General features: G+C 42.2%; 1 long non-coding RNA gene and 2 pseudogenes across 2 annotated transcripts in view; 1 reads left to right on the top strand and 2 right to left on the bottom strand.

Moving 5' to 3' along the window:
• The window catches only part of LOC121036019 (uncharacterized), a 65,050-nt gene that overhangs the window by 23,923 nt on the left and 18,069 nt on the right, over window positions 1–23,058 (top strand). The gene's annotated exons all lie outside the window — the stretch shown is intronic.
• On the bottom strand, window positions 5,867–5,974 carry LOC121036564 (uncharacterized; annotated as a pseudogene).
• Window positions 12,519–13,556, bottom strand: LOC121036017 (ubiquitin carboxyl-terminal hydrolase isozyme L1-like; annotated as a pseudogene).

Here is a 23,058-nt window from a genome sequence, read left to right on the forward strand (position 1 = left end):
TCAAAGAATCCTGGGTTCCTCTTCATTGGGAATGGCATTTAGCCATCAAAATGTGGGTCTGTGTACTACATGTGTCTTAATTTTCCTACTAGAATCTATTCCTTGAAGAGAGCGGCCACATCTCACTCACCTTTGTTTTATGACAGTACCTTGCCCGTAACAGGTACGAAATCAATTTTTACTCCTTTAGATTCAAAAAATACCTTCACATTTGATCATAGATTGAATACCTCAGGACTATAAATGTTTACAATTGCCAAATTCAGGGGCTGGCACATGAATTTAACTACCCAAACAATTGCAAATGTGGTCTACTTTTATTTATTTTAATAGCCCCATGTTAGGTGTAGAGACTACTTTAAAAAATAAAGTCTTGGGGCATGTGGGTGGTTCAGTCGGTTGAGCATCCGACTTTGGCTCAGGTCATGATCTCACAGCTCGTGAGTTCGAGCCCCACGTCGGGCTCTCTGCTGACAGCTCAGAGCCTGGAGCCTGTGATTCTGTGTCTCCCTCTTTCTCTGTTCCTAACCCACTCGCATTCTGTCTCTGCTTCTCTCAAAAATAAATAAACATTAAAAAAATTTTTTTTTAATAAAAAAAATAATAAAGTCTTTAGGGGAGCCTGGGTGGTGCAGTCAGTTGGGCATCGGACTCTTGATTTCAGCTCAGGTTGTAATCTCATGGTCATGAATTCGAGCTCAGCACAGAGCCCGCTTGAGATTCTCTCTCGCTCTCTGCCCCTTCCCCACTTGCTCTCTTCTTAAAAATAAAAAAATTTAGGGAACCTGGGTGGCTTAGTCGGTTGAGCGGCCGACTTCGGCTCAGGTCATGATCTCGTGGTCTGTGGGTTTGAGCCCCTCGTCCGTCTCTGTGCTGACAGCTCAGAGCCTGGAGCCTGCTTCGGATTCTGTGTCTCCCTCTCTCTCTGACCCTCCCCCATTCGTGCTCTGTCTCTCTCTGTCTCAAAAATAAATAAATGTTTAAAAACATAAAAATAAAAATAAAAAATAAAAAAATTAAAATCTTAAAAAACAATTGCCAAATTGAAATCGTGGACTGAAAACAATATTTTTATAATGATACTCAGTTTTTAATGTCTGCAGGTGTATCTAGGCACTAATATGACTAAAGAATAAAAGTGAAAGAATCATATCAATTATAAACCACAGGAATGGATATCATGCATGATTAGTTTTGTCATTTTGCCGCCACATAACTGATGTTTGAAATAAAATCATGTTCCTGTATTGTTCATTGTTGTGAACAAATCACCCCACATATAGTGTCTTTACACAGCAATAATCATTTATTATCTCTGATCATTTCTATGGCTGTAGATTTCAGAAGTGGTATGGTTCAGTAGTTCTAGCTTAAGGCTACTCCTGAGGTTGTAGTTAGACATTGGCTGGGCTGCTATTATCTGAAGGCTCAACTGGGGCTGAAGGATGTGCCCGGGTCATGGCTCCCTCACTTGCCTGCAGGTTGGTGGGAGGCTTCAGTTACTCCTGCATGAGCCTTTCCATGGGGCTGCTTGAGCATCCTCATAGGATGTCAACCACTCCCCTCAGCGTGAGTGATCCAGGAGAGCCACCATGTCTGTTATGACCCAGCCTTGGAAGCCACACACCACCACTTTTCACAGCATCCTACTGGTCCCACAGGCCAACCCAGGTTCAAGCTAGGAGGGTGGACACCTGTGCAAGGGTGTGGACACCAGGAGGCAGGGGTCAATAATGAACATCTTAGAGGCTGGCTACCAGTTTCATGTTCATATTATATAAACCTTACCAGACTTAAATTACATTTCTGATGATAACTTCAGAACTGATTAAAAAATAAAATAAAATTTAGCTTAATTCAAAGATGTTTGAGAAGAAACATAACAGGAGATTTTATCAGAAATTTCCATTCTCAGGGTGCCTGGATGGCTCAGTCAGTTAAGCGTCTGACTTCAGCTTAGACTCAGGTCATGATCTCACAGTTTGAGAGCTTGAGCCCTGCATCGGGCTCTCTGTTGTCAGCACAGCAGCCACTTCAGATCCTCTGTCCCCCTCTCTCTCTGCCCCTCCCCGGCTCACGCACATGTATGCACACTCTCTTTAAAAAATAGACATTAAAAATTTGTTTTCCATTCTCTTTTGTTGTGCACAAAACTACATTTGAAATTTTCATTAGACTCAGGATTCAGGAAAGCTAACAGAAGTGAAGCTGCCTCTTCCCAATGAACATATGTATCATATCATATGTGTATTTTATGTCTCATTTGAGATATACATCCCATAAAGACTGACTGGCTGTTAAGAATCACAGCTATCTCAAAAAAAAAAAAAAAAAAAAAAGAATCACAGCTAAACTCAATTTGAAAAGTCTTTCTGCCAGTGTTATGAAAAGAAATGTTAAGGATATTATTTTTTACTATAAGCATAATTATTTTTTCACCTCTATAAACACTTTTATATGCTAAAAGTAGATTATATTTGGGGCACCTGGGTGGCTCAGTCGGCTAAGCATCAGACTTCGACTCAGGTCATGATCTAGCAGTTTGTGTGTTCGAGCCCCATGTCAGGCTCTGTGCTGACAGCTCAGAGCCTAGAGCCTACTTTGGATTCTGTGTCTCCCTCTCTTTCTGACTCTCCCCAGCTCACACTCTGTCTCTCTCAAAAATAAACAAACATTAAAATAAATAATAAAAGTAGACCACATTTGTAATTGTTTGGGTAGTTAAATGAAATTATAGAGCTTCTATTCCCTAGAAGATCTTGAGTCTTTGGAAGCACTTAGACCAATGGTTACAGAGTCCAGTCTGCAGTTTGTAGGACAGATTCCATGGATCTACATTTGCTCGCATTTTTTATGCCAAGATCAGAGTAGTCTCTTACACATTTCTACCCAAACTCAAATAATTGATGACCCCCCCTTGGGGACAGTTATGAAGAGGCCTCGTACTGCAAGATCAGGCCACTTTAAAGCACCGCCCTAGGGGCGCCTGGGTGGCTCAGTCAGTTAAGCATCCAACTTTGGCTTAGGTCATGATCTCACAGTTCATGAGTTTGAGCCCTGCTTCAGGCTCTGTGCTGACAGCTTGGAACCTGGAGCTTGCTTCAGATTCTGTGTCTCCTGTTCTCTCTGCCCCTCCCCCACTCATGCTCTGTCTCCCCCTCCCCCAAATAAATAAACATTTAAAAAATTATAAGTAAATAAAGTGCCCCCTAGTCTCGGGCAATTTGTTTAGTCAAATCTGACAGTAGCCTCAGCTATCACTCTTAATGTAGGATCACTTCCAACATACATTTATGTATAACTTACATGAACTTAATTATATATGCATATTGGGGGCAGGGGCAAAGATAGAAAGAATGAAAGAATATAAATTTACATCATGAAGGAGATTTTTGCCTACTATTCCCATCAATAAGTCTATGCCCTGGAGTAGAAGGGAGATTGGAGATTTGAATCAAATATTTCTTCACATGCTCTCAGTTTCTGGGTAACTCTCATTGTGTGAGCATTTCACACTGTGTGTGTGATTCTACTATTTTAAGTACATATTTTTTTTAAAAAGTTACTAAGGTATAATTGGCATATAACATTATATTTGTTTCAGGTATACGACATAATGATTCCATACTTGTATATATTGTGAAATTATCACTACATTTCTACTTAACATCTCTCACCAAATGTGGTTATAATTTTTTTTCATTTCTTTCTTATGATGAAGACTTTAAAGCTCTACTCTCTTAGCAACTTTCAAATACGAAACACAGTATTATTAACTACAGTCACCATGTGGCACCTTACATCCCCAGGACATATTTATTTTATAGCTGGAAGATTGTACCTTTTGTCCTTCTTCACCCATTCCTCCCCTGACCCACCTGTCCCCCCAGCATCCACAATCTGTTCTCTGTATCTATAAGCTTGGTTTTTTGTTTGTTTTGTTTTTTAGATTCCACATATATATGGATTTTTTTAAGTTTTATTTATTTAAGTAATCTCTACACATAGAGCTCGAACTCATGACCCCGAGATCAAGAGCTGCATGCTTTTCTGACTGAGCCAGCCAAGTGCCCCTACACATAAATGGGTTATATGATGAGATTATATGGTTATTTGTCCTCTGTCTGATTTATTTCTCTTAGCTTAATGCCCTCAAGGTCCATCCATGTTGTCACAGATAGCAGGATTTCATTGTATACCACATCCTGTTTATCCAGTCATCCATCAATGGACACTTAGGTTGTTTCCATGTCTTGACTATTGTAAATAATGCTGCAGCGAATGAACGTGGGAATGCATATATTTTTTCAAATTAATGTTTTTATTTTCTTAGAATAAATACCCAGAAGTGGAATCACATGATATATTAGTTTTATTTTTAAATTTTTTAAAAATATTTATTTATTTTTGGGAGAGTGCAAGTGGAGGAGGGGCAGAGAAAGGGGGACAGAGGATCCGAAGCAGGCTCTGTGCTGACAAGCTGACAGCAGTGAGCCCCATGTGGGGATCAAGCCCACAAACCACGAGATCATGACCTGAGCCAAAGTTGGACGCTCAACCAACTGAACCACCTAAGTGCCCCTATTTTTTAATTTTTTTAAAGTAAGCTCTACATCCAATGTGGGGCTTGAACTCACAACCCCAAGATCAAGAGCTGCATGTTCTACTGACTGAGCCCAGCACCCCTCTATTTTTGATTTTTTGAGGAACTGCCATACTGTTTTCCACCATAGCTGCACCAGCTTGCATTCCTAACAACAGTATACAAGGGTACCCTTTTCTCTACATCCTCACCAACAATTGTTATTTCTTGTCTTTTTGATATTAGCCATCCTGACAGGTGCGAGGTGATATCTCATTGTGATTTTGATTTGCATTTCCCCATGATGAATGATGTTGAACATCTTTTCATGTGTCTGTTGTCTTCTTGGGGAAAATGTCTATTCAGATCCTCCACCTGTTTTTAAATCAGATGGTTTGATATATTGCTATTGAGTTGTGTGAGTTCTTTATATATTTTAGTTATTAAGCCCTTGTCAGACAAATGATTTGAAAATATTTTCTCCCATTCAATAGGTTGCCTTTTCACTTTGTTGATTATTTCCTTTGCTGTGCAGAAGCTTTTTAGTTTGATGTAGTTTAGGTACTGTATACAGGCCCTGTATACCCAAGTGGTTATTTCAACTGATGCTCAATTGAAAATAAACATAAAAACAACAATCTGTTCATCTCTGGTGTCCGGGAAGAGGACTATTATTTTTAAGTGAATAAATTTTTATTTAAGGAATTTTACATGTGATTTCTTCCACTGCCAATCACCCTAGTTCCTGCAAAGTCATAATCATAATCTTCAAAATAGTCCCTTTAAAAAGAACTTTTGTTTAATCCACAGTTGCCATTATCAGTCCAGAGTTCTTTCAGTTGGGCTTTTTTTTTTTAAGTCTATTTATTTATTTTGAGAGAGAGAGAGAGAGAGTGCATGAGCAGCAAAAGGCAAAGAGAGAGGGAGAGAGAGAATTCCAAGCAGGCTCTGTGCTGTCAGCACAGAGCCCAATGCGGGGCTTGATTCCATGAACCATGAGTTTGTGACCTGAGCCGATATCAAGAGTCTGACACTTAACCATCTGAGCCACCCAGGCACCCCTCTGTTGGGCCTCTTTGATCTCCACTTGAATATAGACATTCTTCCAAAATTCCCCACCTGTAATCTTTGGAATTCAGTTTTTTTACTTTAGGGCCCTAGAAGTCAAACTGTAGGAAGTATACCAATTGCTATTTTGGCAAGTGATCTGAAATTCTTATTCCTTAATTGTTTCTAATATTGGGAAGTCTTGTTACTTTCCCTCTGCTCCATGAGCCTAGCAGAAAATGTTATAGGTCTCATGGTCACCACTGCAGTAAACTTGCTGTGATGGAAGGATCACCTATGTGTCAGTGTAGCCACAGAGGACTGTTTTGGACAGCTCATGTGTCAGTCATCAAATATTGTGTAAAGATGGTCCCTATTGAAAACTTAAGATTCATGAGGTAATTTTGGCAATACTAAATTCCAGCCTTTTATGTAGCCCTTAAAGTTGCTGAGAAAGTGGAGTCGGCTCTTTTTATCCTACTGTGTCAGTCAGTGTTCTCCAGAGAAGCAGAACCAATAGTTTGTATGTATGTATATACACTGATTGATTGGCAGGGCCACCGGGGTGGTTCAGTCAGTTGAGTGTCTGGCTGTTGGTTTCAGCTCAGGTATGATCTCAGGGTCGTTGGATCAAGGCCCACATTGGGCTCCACACTGAGCATGGAGACTGCTTGGGATTCTCTGTCTTTCCCTCTGTCCCTCTTCCCCATTTGCACTCTCCCTCTAAAATACAAATAAATAACTAAAAATAAATTGGTTTTAAGAGATTGATTTTAAAGAACTGGCTCATATGATTATGTGGGCTGGCAAGTCTGAAATATGTAGGGCAGGCTGGAGACCCAAGGAAGAGTTGCAGTCTTGAGTCCACAGTCAGCCTGGAAACAGAATTCCTCTCTCTTCTGTGGACCTCAGTCTTTTCTGTTAAGGTCTTCAACTGATTGGATAAAGCCCACCCACCTTGTGCAGGGTAACTGACTTTACTCAAAGTCTAAAAATACCTTCACAGCAACATCAAGACCGGTGCTTGATCAAACAACTGGTACCACAGCCCAGCCAAGTTGGCCCATAAAATTGACCATCACCATGCCTACAGTGGGAATCCACTGAATCAATTAACGCCCAGTTAATCCCTTCATTGACTTATTCCCTTTTCTTTGTCACCAAAAGTGACAATTTCTCTTTGACATACCAAACCGAAATCGAAATGATGGAGGAAAAGTACCAACTACTTTCCCTTAGAGTCTTCAAGACATAGTCCTTGGAACTCTCCACGGACAGTAATGATACCTTTAGAAGTGAGATTAGAAGAGGAGTTTGAAGACTAGGTTCCCAAGGAGAATCTCAACAGAACCAAAGGACATGCTGTCTGCTGACACTTCCTTTTGGAAACTGCAGCCAAGGATACAAAGGCAGAAAACCCCAGGGAAAGAGCTTCTGCCAGGCCGGGGGAACTTCCTGAGGAGGGGTCCTGGGTGCCGTCTTGCATGGAGCCATCCAGCTGGAAGGGCTGCTAAGAAACCTCATAATCAATTTTATTAAACAGATTTTATGTTTTTAAGAACCAAAAATATAGGGGTAAACCTGTGGTCTATTTGTGAATTATTAAGTAGAGCTCAGCAGAATGTGGAGCAGAATGGGCATTAAATAAATGTGATGTGTTTAATTAATGTATTTAATATATTAATGATTTATGTAAATATATTTTATTAAATTTGTTGATCTCATGGTGGAATCAGCCTGGCCACATTTTCTAATCTAGAAGATTGCACACCAAGCAAGGAAATCTCACCAACAAATAAAAGGTTGATTCCATTCACTACGTTGTCTTTTTGTTTTATTGATGGTTTCTTTTGCTCTGCAGAAGCTTTTTATTTGGGTGTGGTTCCAATAGTTTTATTTTGCTTGTGTTTCCCTTGCCAAAGGAGACATATCTAGAAAAATGTTTTTACAACCGATACCATCAACAAAACAAAAAGACAGCTTACTAAATGAGAGAAGATATTTGCAGAGGACATGCTCAATAAAAGTTAATATCCTTTATTATATAAAGAACTTATACAACTCAACACCAAAAACCCACAAATGATCCAATTAAAAAATGAGCACGGCGGGGTGCCTGGGTGGCGCAGTCGGTTAAGCGTCCGACTTCAGCCAGGTCACGATCTCGCGGTCCGTGAGTTCGAGCCCCGCGTCAGGCTCTGGGCTGATGGCTCAGAGCCTGGAGACTGTTTCCGATTCTGTGTCTCCCTCTTTCTCTGCCCCTCCCCCGTTCATGCTCTGTCTCTCTCTGTCCCAAAAAAATAAATAAACGTTGACAAAAAAAAAAAAAAAATGAGCACGGGACACAAATAGACATTTTGCCAAAGGAGACATACAGACAGCCAAAAGACACATGAAAAAAAATGCTCAACATCACTCATCATCAGGGAAATACAAACCAAAACCACAATGAGATATCACCTCACTCCTGTCAGAATGGCTAGTCTCAAAAACACAAGAGACAAGTATTGGCAAAGATGTGGAGAAGAAGGAACACTTGTGCACTGTTGGTAGGAATACAGGCTGGTGCAGCCATTGTGGAGAACAGTATAGCAGCTCGTCAGAAAATTAAAAATATAATTGCCATATGATTCAGTAATTCCACTACCAGGTATTTACCTAAAGAAGATGAAAACACTGACAGCCAAGATATGGAAGCAACCCAGGAGACCATCAGTAGATGAATCGATAAAGAATGAAGTCATAAATGAAGGCATAAAAAATGAAGTCTTGCCATTTGCAACAATATGAATAGATATAAAGGCTATAATGCTAAGTGAAATAAGTCAGTAGGAGAAAGACAAATATGATTTCACTCATGTGGAATTTAAGAAACAAATGAAGAAAAAAGAAACAAAAATACAGACACTTAACTGTAGAGAACAAACTGGAGGTTGCCAGGGGGAGGTAGGTGGGGGAATGGATGAAATAAGTGAAGTGGATTCAGAACATACTTATTGAGGGGTGCCTGGGTGGCTCAGTCGGTTGAGTGTCTAACTTGGGCTCAGGTCATGATGTCGTAATTCACGAGTTTGAGCCCTGCATCAGGCTCCGTGCTGACAGCTCGGAGCCTGGAGCCTGCCTCGAGTTCTTTTTCTCCCTCTCTCCCTCTCCCCACTCACACTCTGTCTCTCTTTCTCTCTCAAAACTAAACATTTACAAAAAATTAAATATTTTAAAGTTTTTTTAATTTAAAAAAGAATATACTTATTCAGATGAGAACTACTGAGTAATGTATAGAATTGTTGAATCACTGTATTGCACATCTTAAACTAATGCACTGTGTGTTCATTAAACTTGAGTAAAAAAAATTTTTTTAATTTTGGGGTGCTTGGCTAACTCAGTAGGAAGAACATGCAACTCTTTTTTTTTTAATCAGAAAAGGTTTGTTTCTTTTAGGGACAAACAATTAAACCACACCCGAGGCCTAAATATACAGACACAAACCAAAGTAGCCATTTAGGATTGCTTGTTCTAGCTTCAAGAAGAATGCTGGTGCAATTTTGATTGGGATTGCATTGAATGTGTAGATAGCTTTGGGTAGTATTGACATTTTAACAATATTTATTCTTCCAATCCATGAGCATGGAATGTTTTGCCATTTCTTTATATCTTCTTCAATTTCCTTCATAAGCTTTCTATAGTTTTCAGCATACAGATCTTTTACATCTTTGGTTAGGTTTATTCCGAGGTATTTTATGCTTCTAGGTGCAATTGTGAATGGTATCAGTTTCTTTATTTGCCTTTCTGTTGCTTCATTATTAGTGTATAAGAATGAACTGATTTCTGTACATTGATTTTGTATCCTGCGACTTTGCTGAATTCATGTATCAGTTTTAGCAGACTTTTGGTGGAGTCTGTTGGATTTTCCATGTATAATATCATGTCATCTGCAAAAAGTGAAAGCTTAACTTCATCTTTGCTAATTTTGATGCCTTTGATTTCCTTGTGTTGTCTGATTGCTGATGCTAGAACTTCCAACACTATGTTAAACAACAGCAGTGAGAGTGGACATCCCTGTCATGTTCCTGATCTCAGGGAGAAAGCTCTCAGTTTTTCCCCACTGAGGATGATATTAGCTGTGGGCTTTTCATAAATGGCTTTTATGATGTTTAAGAATGTTCCTTCTATGCCGACTTTCTCGAGGGTTTTTATTAAGAAAGGATGCTTTATTTTGTCAAATGCTTTTTCTGCATCAATTGACAGGATCATATGGTTCGTTTCTTTTCTTTTATTAATGTGATGTATCACATTGGTTGATTTGCGAATGTTGAACCAGCCCTGCAGCCCAGGAATGAATCCCACTCAATCACAGTGAATAATTCTTTTTATATGCTGTTGAATTTGATTTGCTAGTATTTTATTGAGAATTTTTGCATCCATATTCATCAGGGATATTGGCCTGTAGTTCTCTTTTTTTCTGGGTCTCTGTCTGGTTTGGGAAGCAAAGTAATGCTGGCTTCATAGAATGAGTCTGGAAGTTTTCCTTCCCTTTCTATTTTTTGGAACAGCTTGAGAAGGATAGGTATTATCTCTGCTTTAAATGTCTGGTAGAATTCCCCAGGGAAGCCATCTGGCCCTGGACTCTTATTTGTTGGGAGATTTTTGATAACTGATTCAATTTCTTCACTGGTAATGGGTCTGTTCAAGTTTTCTATTTCTTCCTGTTTGAGTTTTGGAAGTGTGTGGGTGTTTAGGAATTTGTCCATTTCTTCCAGGTTGTCCAGTTTGTTGGCATATAATTTTTCATAATATTCCCTGATAATTGGTTGTATTTCTGAGGGATTGGTTGTAATAATTCCATTTTCTCTCATGATTTTATCTATTTGGGTCCTCTCCCTTTTCTTTTTGAGAAGCCTGGCTAGAGTTTTATCAATTTTGTTTATTTTTTTCAAAAAACCAACTCTTGGTTTCATTGATATGCTCTACAATTTTTTTAGATTCTATATTTATTTCTGCTCTGATCTTTATTATTTCTCTTCTTCTGCTGGGTTTGGGGTGTCTTTGCTGTTCTGCTTCTATTTCCTTTAGGTGTGCTGTTAGGTTTTGTATTTGAGATTTTTCTTGTTTCTTGAGCTAGGCCTAGATTGCAATGTATTTTCCTCTCAGGACTGCCTTCGCTGCATCCCAAAACGTTTGGATTGTTGTATTTTCATTTTCATTTGTTTCCATGTATTTTTTAATTCCTTCTCTAATTGCCTGGTTGACCCATTCATTCTTTAGTAGGGTGTTCTTTAACCTCCATGCTTTTGGAGGTTTTCCAGACTTTTTCCTGTGGTTGATTTCAAGCTTCATAGCATTGTGATCTGAAGGTGTGCATGGTATGATCTCAATTCGTTTATACTTATGAAGGGCTGTTTTGTGACCCAGTATGTGATCTATCTCAGAGAATGTTCCATGTGCACTCGACCACAAAAGACCCTGAATAGCCAAAGTAATATTGAAGAAGACCAAAGCAGGAGGCATCACAATCCCAGACTTTAGCCTCTACCACAAAGCTGTAATCATCAAGACAGCATGGTATTGGCACAAAAACAGACACATAGACCAATGGAATAGAATAGAGACTACAGAATTGGACCCACAAAAGTATGGCCAACTAATCTTTGACAAAGCAGGAAAGAATATCCCATGGAAAAAAGACAGTCTCTTCAACAAATGGTGCTGGGAGAACTGGACAACAACATGCAGAAGAATGAAACTAGACCACTTCCTTACCACTATACACAAAAATAAACTCAAAATGGATGAAGGACCTGAATGTGAGACAGGAAACCATCAAAACCCTAGAGGAGAAAGCAGGAAAAAACCTCTCTGACCTCAGCTGCAGCAATTTCTTACTTGACACATCTCCAAAGGCAAGGGAACTAAAAGCAAAAATGAACTATTGGGACCTCATGAAGATAAAAAGTCTGCACTGCAAGGGAAGCACTCAACAAAACTAAACGGCAACCAATGGAATGGGAAAAGATATTTGCAAATGACATATCGGACAAAGGGCTAGTACCCAAAATCTATAAAGAACTCACCAAACTCCACACCCGAAAATCAAATAATCCAGTGAAGAAATGGGCAGAAAACATGAATAGACACTTCTCTAAAGAAGACATCCGGATGGCCAACAGGCACATGAAAAGATGCTCAACGTCACTCTTCATTAGGGAAATACAAATCAAAACCACACTGAGATACCAAATCACGCCGGTCAGAGTGGCTAAACTGAACAACTCAGGAGACTATAGATGCTGGAGAGGATGTGGAGAAACGGGAACCCTCTTGCACTGTTGGTGGGAATGCAAACTGGTGCAGCCGCTCTGGAAAACAGTGTGGAGGTTCCTCAAAAAATTAAAACTAGATCTACCCTATGACCCAGCAATAACACTGCTAGGAATTTACCCGAGGGATACAGGAGTGCTGATGCATAGGGGCACTTTTACCCCAATGTTTACAGCAGCCCTTTCAACAATAGCCAAATTATGGAAAGAGCCTAAATGTCCATCAAGTGATGAATGGATAAAGAAATTGTGGTTTATATACACCATGGAATACTACTTGGCAATGAGAATGAAATATGGCCTTTTGTAGCAACATGGATGGAACTGGAGAGTGTTATGTTAAGTGAAATAAGTCATACAGAGAAAGACAGATACCATATGTTTTCACTTTTATGTGGATCCTGAGAAACTTAACAGAAGGCCATGAGGGCGGGGAAGGAAAAAAAAAAGAGAGGGAGGGAGGCAAACCATAAGAGACTCTTAAAAACTGAGAATAAACTGAGGGTTGATGGGGGGTCGGAGGGAGGGGAAAGTGGGTGATGGGCATTGAGGAGGGCACCTGTTGGGATGAGCACTGGGCATTGTATGGAAACCAATTTGACAATAAATTTCATATTAACAAAAAACAAAGTAGCCATTTAAAGCATTAGCTACTGAGGTACAATACATACGTTGGAGAAAAATGCTTCACCATCTGACCATATATCAAACTTTGCTCCATCAACAGCTGAGCTCTGGTAGTTGAGGGTAAGAACATTATCCGCAGAACCAAAGGAGAACCACTCTGTTCCACAAGTACTGACGCATTTTAGACCACATTGTGGGGACAGGTTTCCCAGTGAAGGGAAGAGGGGGGAAAAAGGCTGTGTCCCTCCCCTAGGGCATGAGGCTGCCTTGCAGAGCGCCACAGGACAACGGACCTCCGTTGCTCACACTCAGACCTTGGCGGCCTCCTGCAGCGATGCATCCTCTGAACCGGTGCCACGGTTTACCGGAAAAGGCATTTGTCCATCGAGAACTGGCCATCCACATTGGTAAACAGCATCAAATGGAAATTCACTCTGCCATCTCCCTGACATTGGCCTTCCTGTGTCACAGCACCGTGGGCTGCCTGAATGGCCTCATTCTTTTCAAAGCATTTTGCTCTGCCTTCAGGGGACAGCTTCTCTGTTTCAGAAAGAATCTGTCCTCACACTCCAGTTTGTCTTGGTTACTGGCCACCGCCTGTGTAAGTCCAGTGGTACCTCGCAAGTTCCCGATGGTCCGCTTCATGAAGTGCTCCTTAGGACTGACTTCTCTTCCCTTCTGGTCTCCAGTCTGTTTTCTTCCTCAAGGTCTCCTGCTGGGCCGTGAGGGGAAACAGCAGCAGCAGAAGCAGCAGTGCTCAGGCAGGCGCTGGTCCCAAGCCCAGAGCCGCCTCCAGCCCCAGCACGTCCTCGAAGCGCCCCTGGCCGGCGACCCCCAGCCAGGCCAGCACTTTGTTCAGCATCTCGAGGTTAATCTCCAGCAGTTTGAGCTGCATCTTCATGGACCGCAGGCTGCGCCACTATCCAGAGAAGAAGAAAAAGAGCCGAGAACATGCAACTCTTGATATTGGGATTGTGAGTTTGAGCCCCAACTTGAGTGGAGAGATTATACATAAACAAACAAACTTAAAAACAATTTTTAAAGATGCATAAGCTTCAAAAAAAGTAATTTGCATGAAAAAAAGGTTGATTCCACCTTTCCCCAAGGTTGGAGGAATTGATCTCATGTCGATGTATTTCTCCACACTGAGCAGCCTCCAGTAAGTCCACCTTCCTGATGTGACAGCAGGTGGAGAGAAGAATGAATGTGCGGTGTAGCACGTGTAGAGCCGGGCCCCTCTCAAATCCACAGGGCTCCATTTTCTCTCCTTGATCTCACTGACATCAACAACATTACACCATGTCAGTGACGAATAAAAGAGAAATCATACCACAATCCTGTGACCCCTTCCTGCCCTTGCCCATGGGCAGAGCTTTCTTAAACTGAAGGTGCACTCAAACGGAACTCTGGAAAGAATTTAACAAAGCATCCGTTTACAGAGTGGCACACAAGGATAATGGATACAAAGAAGGAGAGTGAAGACCCTTGAGACCAATAACCGTGATGGAGGCAAAGAGAGGGTAAGCAGAGGCAAGGGGAGTAAACAGGCTTGCTGAGCTTCGTGGAGCCCGAGAGAAGGAGCCAGGCGCCAGTGCATGGAGCACAGATGTGGGGGAAGAAAGACCCGAGCTCTCTGATCTCTCCTTTGTACCTCTCACTGGCCACACCCACAGGAAGTCAAAGTGGAGGCAACCCAGAGGGTCATCCACAGGGGCCAGCCCCGGAGGGCACGTAACAGGGCTGAGAAGGGTGGACCGTGGGTGTGGACGACAAACGAAGAATAACCCACATGGCATCCTATTGTGCCTCACTCTCGGTGGAAACTCTTACAACTAGTGTGCAAGGAAGCAGCCCCCATGACAAATTCCGAAGGAGTGGGTTGCCACCTGCACTTGTTAAGCTAGAAACGCCAGAACCTAAGAAGGTGTTCATTTCTCAGTGGCGGTGTCCTTAAAGGGGCGAGGGTGGGAGAAGGGTTGTGCCCTGAGCCCTGCGTCCCTGGGAAGTGTGGTGGTGCTTCTTCGGCCTGGCCCCATACCACAATCGCCACCCAGGCTTGAACAGGGGAGACTCTCGGAGGCGGGGAAGGGAGGCAAGCCAGTGGGGACAGGGAGATGGTTAACCAAGCAAGGACCTCAGCACTGTTAGTACTGATTCCAGCCTCTTGAAATGTGTGCTGGTGCGGACAGCTCCAAAACTCCCCATGGAGGGGCGGCTGGCTGCCTCAGTAGGGAGAACGTGGAATTCTTGATCTCAGGGTTGTGAGTTCAAGCCCCACGCTGGATGTAGAGATTACTTAAAAATAAAATCTTAAAAAAAAACAAAACAAAACCCTGGGGCACCTGGGTGGCTCAGTTAAGTGTCCAACTCCTGATTTTGGCTCAGGTCATACTCTCATGGTTCATGAGTTTGAGCCCCGCATCAAGCTCTATGCTGACAGCCCAGAGCCTGCTCTCCCTCTCTCTGCCCCTCCCAGTCTCTCTCTCTCTCTCACAAAATAAATAAATAAATTTTAAAAATAAATGAACATTGGGGCGCCTGGGTGGCTCAGTCGGTTGAGCGTCCGACTTCGGCTCAGGTCATGATCTCATGGTCCGTGGGTTCGAGCCCCACGTTGGGCTCTGTGCTGACAGCTCAGAGCCTGGAGCCTGCTTCAGATTCTGTGTCTCCCTCTCTCTCTGCCCCTTCTCTGCTCATGCTCTGTCTCTCTCTGTCTCAAAAATCAATAAAAACATTTAAAAATAAATAAATGAACATTAAAATAACCTCCCCATGGAAAATAATGAGCGTTGGCAAGGATGTGGAAAAACTAGAACGCTTGTGCATTGCTGCTGGGCATGTGAAATGGTATGGTCATTGTCGAGCAGTTTAACTTGTAGAATTACCATATGATCCAGCAGTCCCACTGCTGGGACTGTAGCCAAAAGAACTGAAGGCAGGGACCATTTATAGCAGCATTATTCGCAGTAGCTAAAGGAGGAAACAACCCAAATGTCCATCGACAGACCATGGGAGGCGCAGAGGATGATATATCTACACAATAGAATATTATGCAGCCTTAAAACAAATGAAATTCTGAGGGGCCCTGGGTGGCTCAGTCAGTGAAGCATCCGACTTTGGCTCAGGTCATGGTCTCACGGTTCATGAGTTCGAGCCTCGTGTCGGGCTCTGTGCCAACGGCTCAGAGCCTGGAGACTGCTTTGGATTCTGTGTGTGTGTCTCTCTCTGTCCCTCCCCAGCTCATGCTCTCTCTCTCTCTCTCTCTCTCTCTCTCTCTCTCTCTCTCTCTCTCAAAAGTAAATAAACATTTAAACTCAAAAAAGTGAAATTCTGATACATGTTACAGCTGTGGGGAGAGAGAGATTAGCACAGACCTAGGGCTCTGCCTTTATTAGGGTCAGAGGGTGGGGTGTCTCCTGGCTAATTTGAAGCATCAGAACTGAAATTAGGGCATTGGAGAGCGGGAGCAGGGTCACTTGAGTGGTCAGGTATCTAGGCTGTCTAGAGTTTCCATAAAAGGAACTTCGTGGGTAGGAGAGTCCTACCTCTTTATCTGGTCATTTTATTGGTAGCTGTGTCATATCGCTGGCAATATGTTTATTCACAAGGAATGTCTTTTATTTTTAATGTTTATTTATTTTTGAGAGAGAGAAAGAGAGAGAGAGACAGAGTGCAAGCGGGGGAGGCTCAGAGAGAGAGGGAGACACAGAATCGGAAGCAGGCTCCAGGCTCTGAGCTGTCAGCACAGAGCCCGACGTGAGGCTTGAACTCACAAACCATGAGATCATGCCCTGAGCTGAAGTCAGACACTTAACCAGCTGAGCCACCCAGGAGCCCCAGGAATGTCTTTTTTTTTTTTTTAATTACTTTTAAAAGTTTCTTTATTTTGAGAGAGAGAAAGAGAGAATGCACGTGGGGGAGGGATAGAGAGAGAGAATCCCAAGCAGATCTGCATTATCAGTGCAGAGCCTGATGCAGGGCTCAAACTCACAAACCACGAGATCATGACCTGAGCTGAAGTCAGATGCTCAACCGCCTGAGCCACCCAGGCGCCTCAAAAGGAATGTCTTTTTAAATGAAAGCCTCCCCATGCTGACAGCGTGGAGCCTGCTTGAGATTCATTCTCTCTCTCTGCCCCTCCACCCACTCGAGCGTGCATGCTCTCTCAAAATAAAAAACAAATTCACTTAGTTAAAAAAACAAAAACAGAATGCCTCAGCATCAAAAGCTTAGTGTCAGATATTTACACTACATGCTACATTATGAATGAGCCTTGAATACATTATGCTAAATGAAATAAGCCAGTCACAAAAAGACAAATACTGTATGATTCCACTTACATGAGGAACCCAGAATGGGTTCTCCAGGCCCTCTAACTGGCCTGCTGAGCTCTCACCTCCCGCAGGCCCTTCTGCCTTGAGGGTCAGGAGCACTCCATGGGAGACCCCATGCTCCTTGTATTTCCCCCGAGTGAAAATGAAATTCCTACATGGAATACAGGAACTCTTCCTTATTTACCTTTGCTTCCGTGCCCTCCATGAAAACTGGTAGGAGCTGTGGTAGGTGCTGTTGATGCCCAGCCTGATTCCCTTGATTAGAGCAGTGGTGCTCCTAATGTCAGCTCCTGCTCACAGCTACCCCTTCTCCAGAGAATCGCACTCTGCGGGGCAGGAGCACAGGGCCCAGGGGGTTATCACGCTCCTCCAGCCCATCCCCAGCAGCCCACAGCTGGTGACTGCCCGGCTCCCTGCTCTAATTGGAACCAGGTCTGTGGTGCGATTCATGGCCCAGAGCTCCCTGTGGGACCAATCTCCTGCTGCAAGCACACCTTTGCTTAGTTAACCATGTCCCTACCCCACCCTGCTTCCCTCACTCCCCTTCTCCTGAGAGCCACCCCTCAGGAAATCCCTAGAACAAGACTCCCCGAGGCCCTGTTGTAGGAAACCTGACCTAACACAGTAGCGATCACGTACTTGCTTTGCACTGGACACTGTTCTGAGCACTTTACCTATATTAATTCACTCAAAACACATATGTTAATAATGAACAAGACCTATGACTGATGTATCTTTCTAACCCCTAGAACTCAGTGCATTCCTGCTGTCTGATAGATAATGTGAAGCCTTCCATCACGCTGGCGCATCCATTCTCCATTCTGCCTTCCAGTAGGATTCTTGCTCTTTCTCTACGCCTTCACTCTCACTTCCAGGGGCTTGAGTCGAGCTGACCCTTTCCTCGGGTTCAGGGTGGGCACATGACCCAGACCTACCCAATCAGGGGCTTCCATTCCCACAGCCATTGGCTCAGGGATGGTCACATGATCTAAGCCAGGCCAATAAAACCCAATTCCTGCACTTTCACTGAACTTGTTGGGTCGGAAGTTTTCTTTGCACTGGGATTGCTAAATTGGGAGGGTGGGAGCCCGGGACCACCCACAGCCAACTTGCCACCTCAAGGGAAAGATTCTCCCTAAGTGAAACCGGCAGAGAGGAAACTAAAACCAGAACAGCTGGAGGGATGGGATTTCCAAAGTCTCCAGCTAAAGATATGAATCCAGCCACCCCAGCCTTCTAAGTCTTTGGCCAATAAATTCTCTTTTCTGTTTAATCCGGTATGAGTCAGATTTTGGTTACTCACACTGAAATTATCCCAGTACAGATTGGTTTCTTACCAGGGTGCCAGTGAACATTTATGGGAATACTATTACTAACAGGGCCACCTTGTTCATGTTACATGCGTTACGTCATGGATTTTCAAAACCACTTTGCTAAAACCAATTGGTAACACTGGTGATTCAACATTTTTATTCACATCCTAGAAGAACTCTGAAAAACTGTTCCCCGTGTTGTTTTTTTTTTTCTTTTTCCCTGCCATATGCCTTTAAATTCTTTTTTAATGTTTGCTTATTTTTGAGAGAGAGAGAGCACAAGTGGGGGAGGTACCGAGAGAGAGAGAGACGAAGACATGGAATCTGAAGCAGGCTTCAGGCTCCTAGCTGTCAGCTCAGTGCTGGGCTCTGGGCTCAAACCCAGGAACCTGGAGATCATGACCTAAGCCCAAGTCAAGAGTAGCTCTCCACGGATTAAGCCACCCAGGTTCCCATCCCATATGCTTTTTAAAGTTTTAACACTTCACTTAATTTTTGTTTGCTTTAACATTTTAAAAACCACTTTTCATGTTGAGTGCAAAGGATGTAATTTCTCCTGTATTGGAGATACTGACATTTTCAGGTAAAACTCTTAGATCATTTTTTCAAGTGTAAAGTCTCAAGTTGTAGAAATTTGCAGGACAACATTGTGCTTACAGTTAACAATTCTGTACTGTACACATAAGAATTTATTAGGAGAGTAGATCTCATGTTAAGTGTTTTTTACTGCAAAACAAACTTCTGGGATCACCTGCAAATGTGTTTGATGGAACCTGAGTACCCCAGAGATTTAACACCCATCATTATCCATTTACAAAACACTGAACAAACTCATTTTAACAGCCAGAAATTTGCATCATTTCCCCCTTCAACTGATATTTTTATGCCATATCGCCTACAGAATTCTTCCTAATACAATACATGTTTGAAGACCTTTTATTGATCATCCATCATTTCTGCCCAACTAAATTATATAAATTGAAATATTTTCAGTTTCCTATGATTATAGGTTATAAGGTTTGAGTTTTCTTTATTTGGATTAATTTACAATTATAGTGATCAGCAGTATATAATTGATTAAAACAAAAACGCTGACAGTTATTAAACATAGAAAGTTGTGTTATTAGAAATATGTATCTTCGGGGCACCTGGGTGGCTCAGTCAGAACAGCATGTAATTCTTGATTGCAGGGTCGGGAGTTTGAGGCCTACATTGGGTGTAGAGATTACTTAAATAAAAATAAAACTTAAAAGAAAAGAAAAGAAAAGAAATACATATCTTCATGGGATGGATGATTTTTGGTGACACTGAGTCAGTCTATCTTGTTGGTGATAAAAATTACTGCTAGAATGAATAGGGCTTTGGCATCAGTTCTGTCCCCATTCTTCGTGTAGAAAGACGTACACATCAGCATACAAAAAGATTGATTCATGTACCAACTTTGATGGATCTCAAGGGCATTATGAAGACTAAGAAAAAGTCAATCTGGAAAAGTCAGATACCGTATAACTCCATTTATGTAACATTCTTGAAATGACAGAATTCTATTTGGGATTTTTCTTGTTTCTTGAGATAGGCCTGGATTGCAATGTATTTTCCTCTCAGGACTGCCTTCACTGCATCCCAAAGCGTTTGGATTGTTGTATTTTCATTTTCATTTGTTTCCATATATTTTTTAATTTCTTCTCTAACTGCCTGGTTGACCCATTCATTCTTTAGTAGGGTGTTCTTTAACCTCCATGCTTTTGGAGGTTTTCCAGACTTTTTCCTGTGGTTGATTTCAAGCTTCATAGCATTGTGGTCTGAAAGTATGCATGATATGATTTCAATTCTTGTATACTTATGAAGGGCTGTTTTGTGACCCAGTATGTGATCTATCTTGGAGAATGTTCCATGTGCACTCGAGAAGAAAGTATATTCTGTTGCTTTGGGATGCAGCGTTCTAAATATATCTGTCAAGTCCATCGAAATGACAGAATTCTAGAGATGGAGAACAAACTAGTGGTTGCCAGGGGTTAACGATGGTACCGGGAGGGTGGATGTGACAGTAAGGGACAGCATAAGGAAGATCTTCAAGGTGAGCTTCCAGACCTTGATTGTGGTGGTGGTGATGTGAATCTGCACATGTGTTAAAAAGGCATAGAACTACACACACACACACACACGTTGCCCCCACGTCTGTTTCCTGTCCTATAGCTACAGAAGATTAATCACTGGGTGAAACTGGGCGGAGGGTACATCATTCTCTCTGTATTGCCTTTGCAACTGCCTGTGAATCCAAAATCATTTAATAACAAGTATAAAAAGGGGGCACCTAGATGGCTCAGTTGTTTGGGCATCTGACTTCAGCTCAAGTCATGATCTCACAGTTCATGAGTTCGAGCCCCGCGTCGGGCTGTGTGCTGACAGCTCGGAGCCTGGAGCCTGCTTTGGATTCTGTGTCTCCCTCTCTCTCTGCCCCTGACCCCCTCTGTCTCACTCTCTGTCAAAAACAAAATAAACATTGAAAAAAATTTTTTTTTAAATAATAAGTATAAAAAGGATGCATCCTCTGAGAGACCAGCTTCACATAGATCAGTAAGTGGTCTGGAAGTTTTATCACACCGATGTCCCTCTAATTCTTTTAATTCCTTCAGCATAATATGTCAGAAATCATTAAGTGATCTTTCATTAAATTAATTTTAATGATCTAGTAGCGAGCCGTTCAATTATGTCCTCCTCTAATTTCGCTTAAGACAATGCATGGGAAATGACCTGATTTATCAGGACTGGCTGTCCTGTCATTAGTCATTCATATTCTCACTGCAGGCACAGAGATTTCCATCTGTCCCTTTGTTTGATGCTCCCCCCCTCCCCTGCCCCCGCAACAGCGCACTTTAGTTAGACTAAGGGTGGATTCAGGGAAGAGCCCTAGGAAGAGGGAGGGAGACTGAAACCCAGCTCGACAGTTCATCCACACTAGTTGTCAGGCAGATCCATAAGGGACAGAGGGCAAGTGCAAGTTGAGGATCTGGAAACTTGCCCCCCTTGCAAAGTTATCAAGATACTCCCCATCACCTGCAGGCGGACATAGCCAGATTCCATTCAACGACCCTGTTAGTAGCTCTATGTTTACAGCAGAGGAAAGGAAGCTAAGAAAGGTTAAGTAATCCACCCAAGACCCCCAGCAGATGGCCGAGCTGTGATCGGGGACTCAGATGCCTAACTCTAAAATCCACTGTCTTTCAGCCACACTGTCCTGTCCCTGGTTATCAAATCCAGCTTCAGTCCCCACAGAATTGTCGCCTGGTGACCACCAGGTGGCACCACCACCTCACAGTTGTCCTCATGACCGCACTGATGGCCGACTCCTTGATTTGGGGAACAGAGTTTGCAGCCTTGGGCTTCTCTCCCACTGTTACATTCTCCTTTCAAAGATGGGTAGCCTTCATCTCTAGCTCTTATTGATTGGATTTCCTTGAATTTCACTTCTTTGATGTCAAAGGTGTACGCTGGCAGTTTGGCCATGATTAATTAGGTGAAGAATATATATATCATTATAACAACTCACGTACTGAGTGCTTACTGTGTCCCGAGCACTTTGCTCGGATCGCCTCATGTAATCCTTACAAAAGACAAGGTGGCAAATTCTGTTTTGTTAACAGTCTTTCGGGCCTGGGGCACCTAGATTGTTTTATTGTTTTACTCTTCAATAACTAACCAACATGTTTTTGGAAACGTTAATAAAATATTACTTCAGCTATTCTCATGGCAGACATATTCATAAACTTTTATTGGATAGAGTGGTCTATTCTGGGTAACTATAATAAAATGATGAAAACCTAATGGTTCATAACTATTATATATATTTGCTTTATAACCAGTATGTGTGCATATATTTATATTTATTATAGAAACATACGTGTGTGTGTGTGTGTGTGTGTGTGTGCGTGCATGTGTGTGTAAAGAAGACTGGGCGAGGTGAGTGGGTACCAGTTCTCACCCACTCACCTGGTACCACACCAGCTCCAGGCTTTAAGGAAATATGTACATGGCTCCTTCTCAGATGAAATACCCTTACTAAATTTCACTATATGACAAAAAGATTTCCAACCCCAAGTTCAGTACCTCACTTAGAATCATCAGATTGACCTGGTATTACCTAGCTAATTCCTTCACCCTGCACATGAAGGTATCATGATCCAAGGAGATGGTGATTTCCTTTAGACACACAGTAGTGCCAGTGGCAAAACCCCGATTCCCTGACTTTACAACAGAGTTCGTTCCACATGGATAGCTCTGACCTTGTGTGTTTACATTTTTTACTTTTTTTTTTTTTTTTTTTTTAAGTAGGCTCCATGCCCAACGTGGGCCTTTCACTCATGACCCTGAAATCAAGAATCGCATGCTCTACTGAATGAGCCAGCCAGGTGCCCCTCTGACCTTGTGTGTTTAAAAAAATTCCGAATAAAGGGCTTCTCATTGAATTTTTCTTAAATGTCATCTTCTCGCTTTGGGTTTTGTGACTATTTAGATTTCTTTTTAAATATCATATCTGCCATCTAACTAACAATATATCAAATTTTGTGCTGTTTATAAATTTCATTATGTTTTCTATGTCCTCTTCTGTGACTTTAAGAAAAATGTCGAGTGACCAAGTTTGAGAATACAACTTACATACAAAATCCATTTACATACAGATTCCATTTAGGGTCACACTGGTTCATTAAACGCAGAACTGACTAATTTGTGGGCTCCAGCACAAAATGAAAATGCAGGGGCACTTGGCTGGCTCAGTCAGTAGAGCATGCGACTCTCGATTTCAAGGTTGTGAGTTTGAGCCCGACGTTGGATGTAGAGAT

Source organism: Herpailurus yagouaroundi, unplaced genomic scaffold, assembly GCF_014898765.1.
Source record: "Herpailurus yagouaroundi ecotype Mexico unplaced genomic scaffold, PumYag 162, whole genome shotgun sequence".
NCBI classification, from domain to species: Eukaryota; Metazoa; Chordata; class Mammalia; order Carnivora; family Felidae; genus Herpailurus; species Herpailurus yagouaroundi.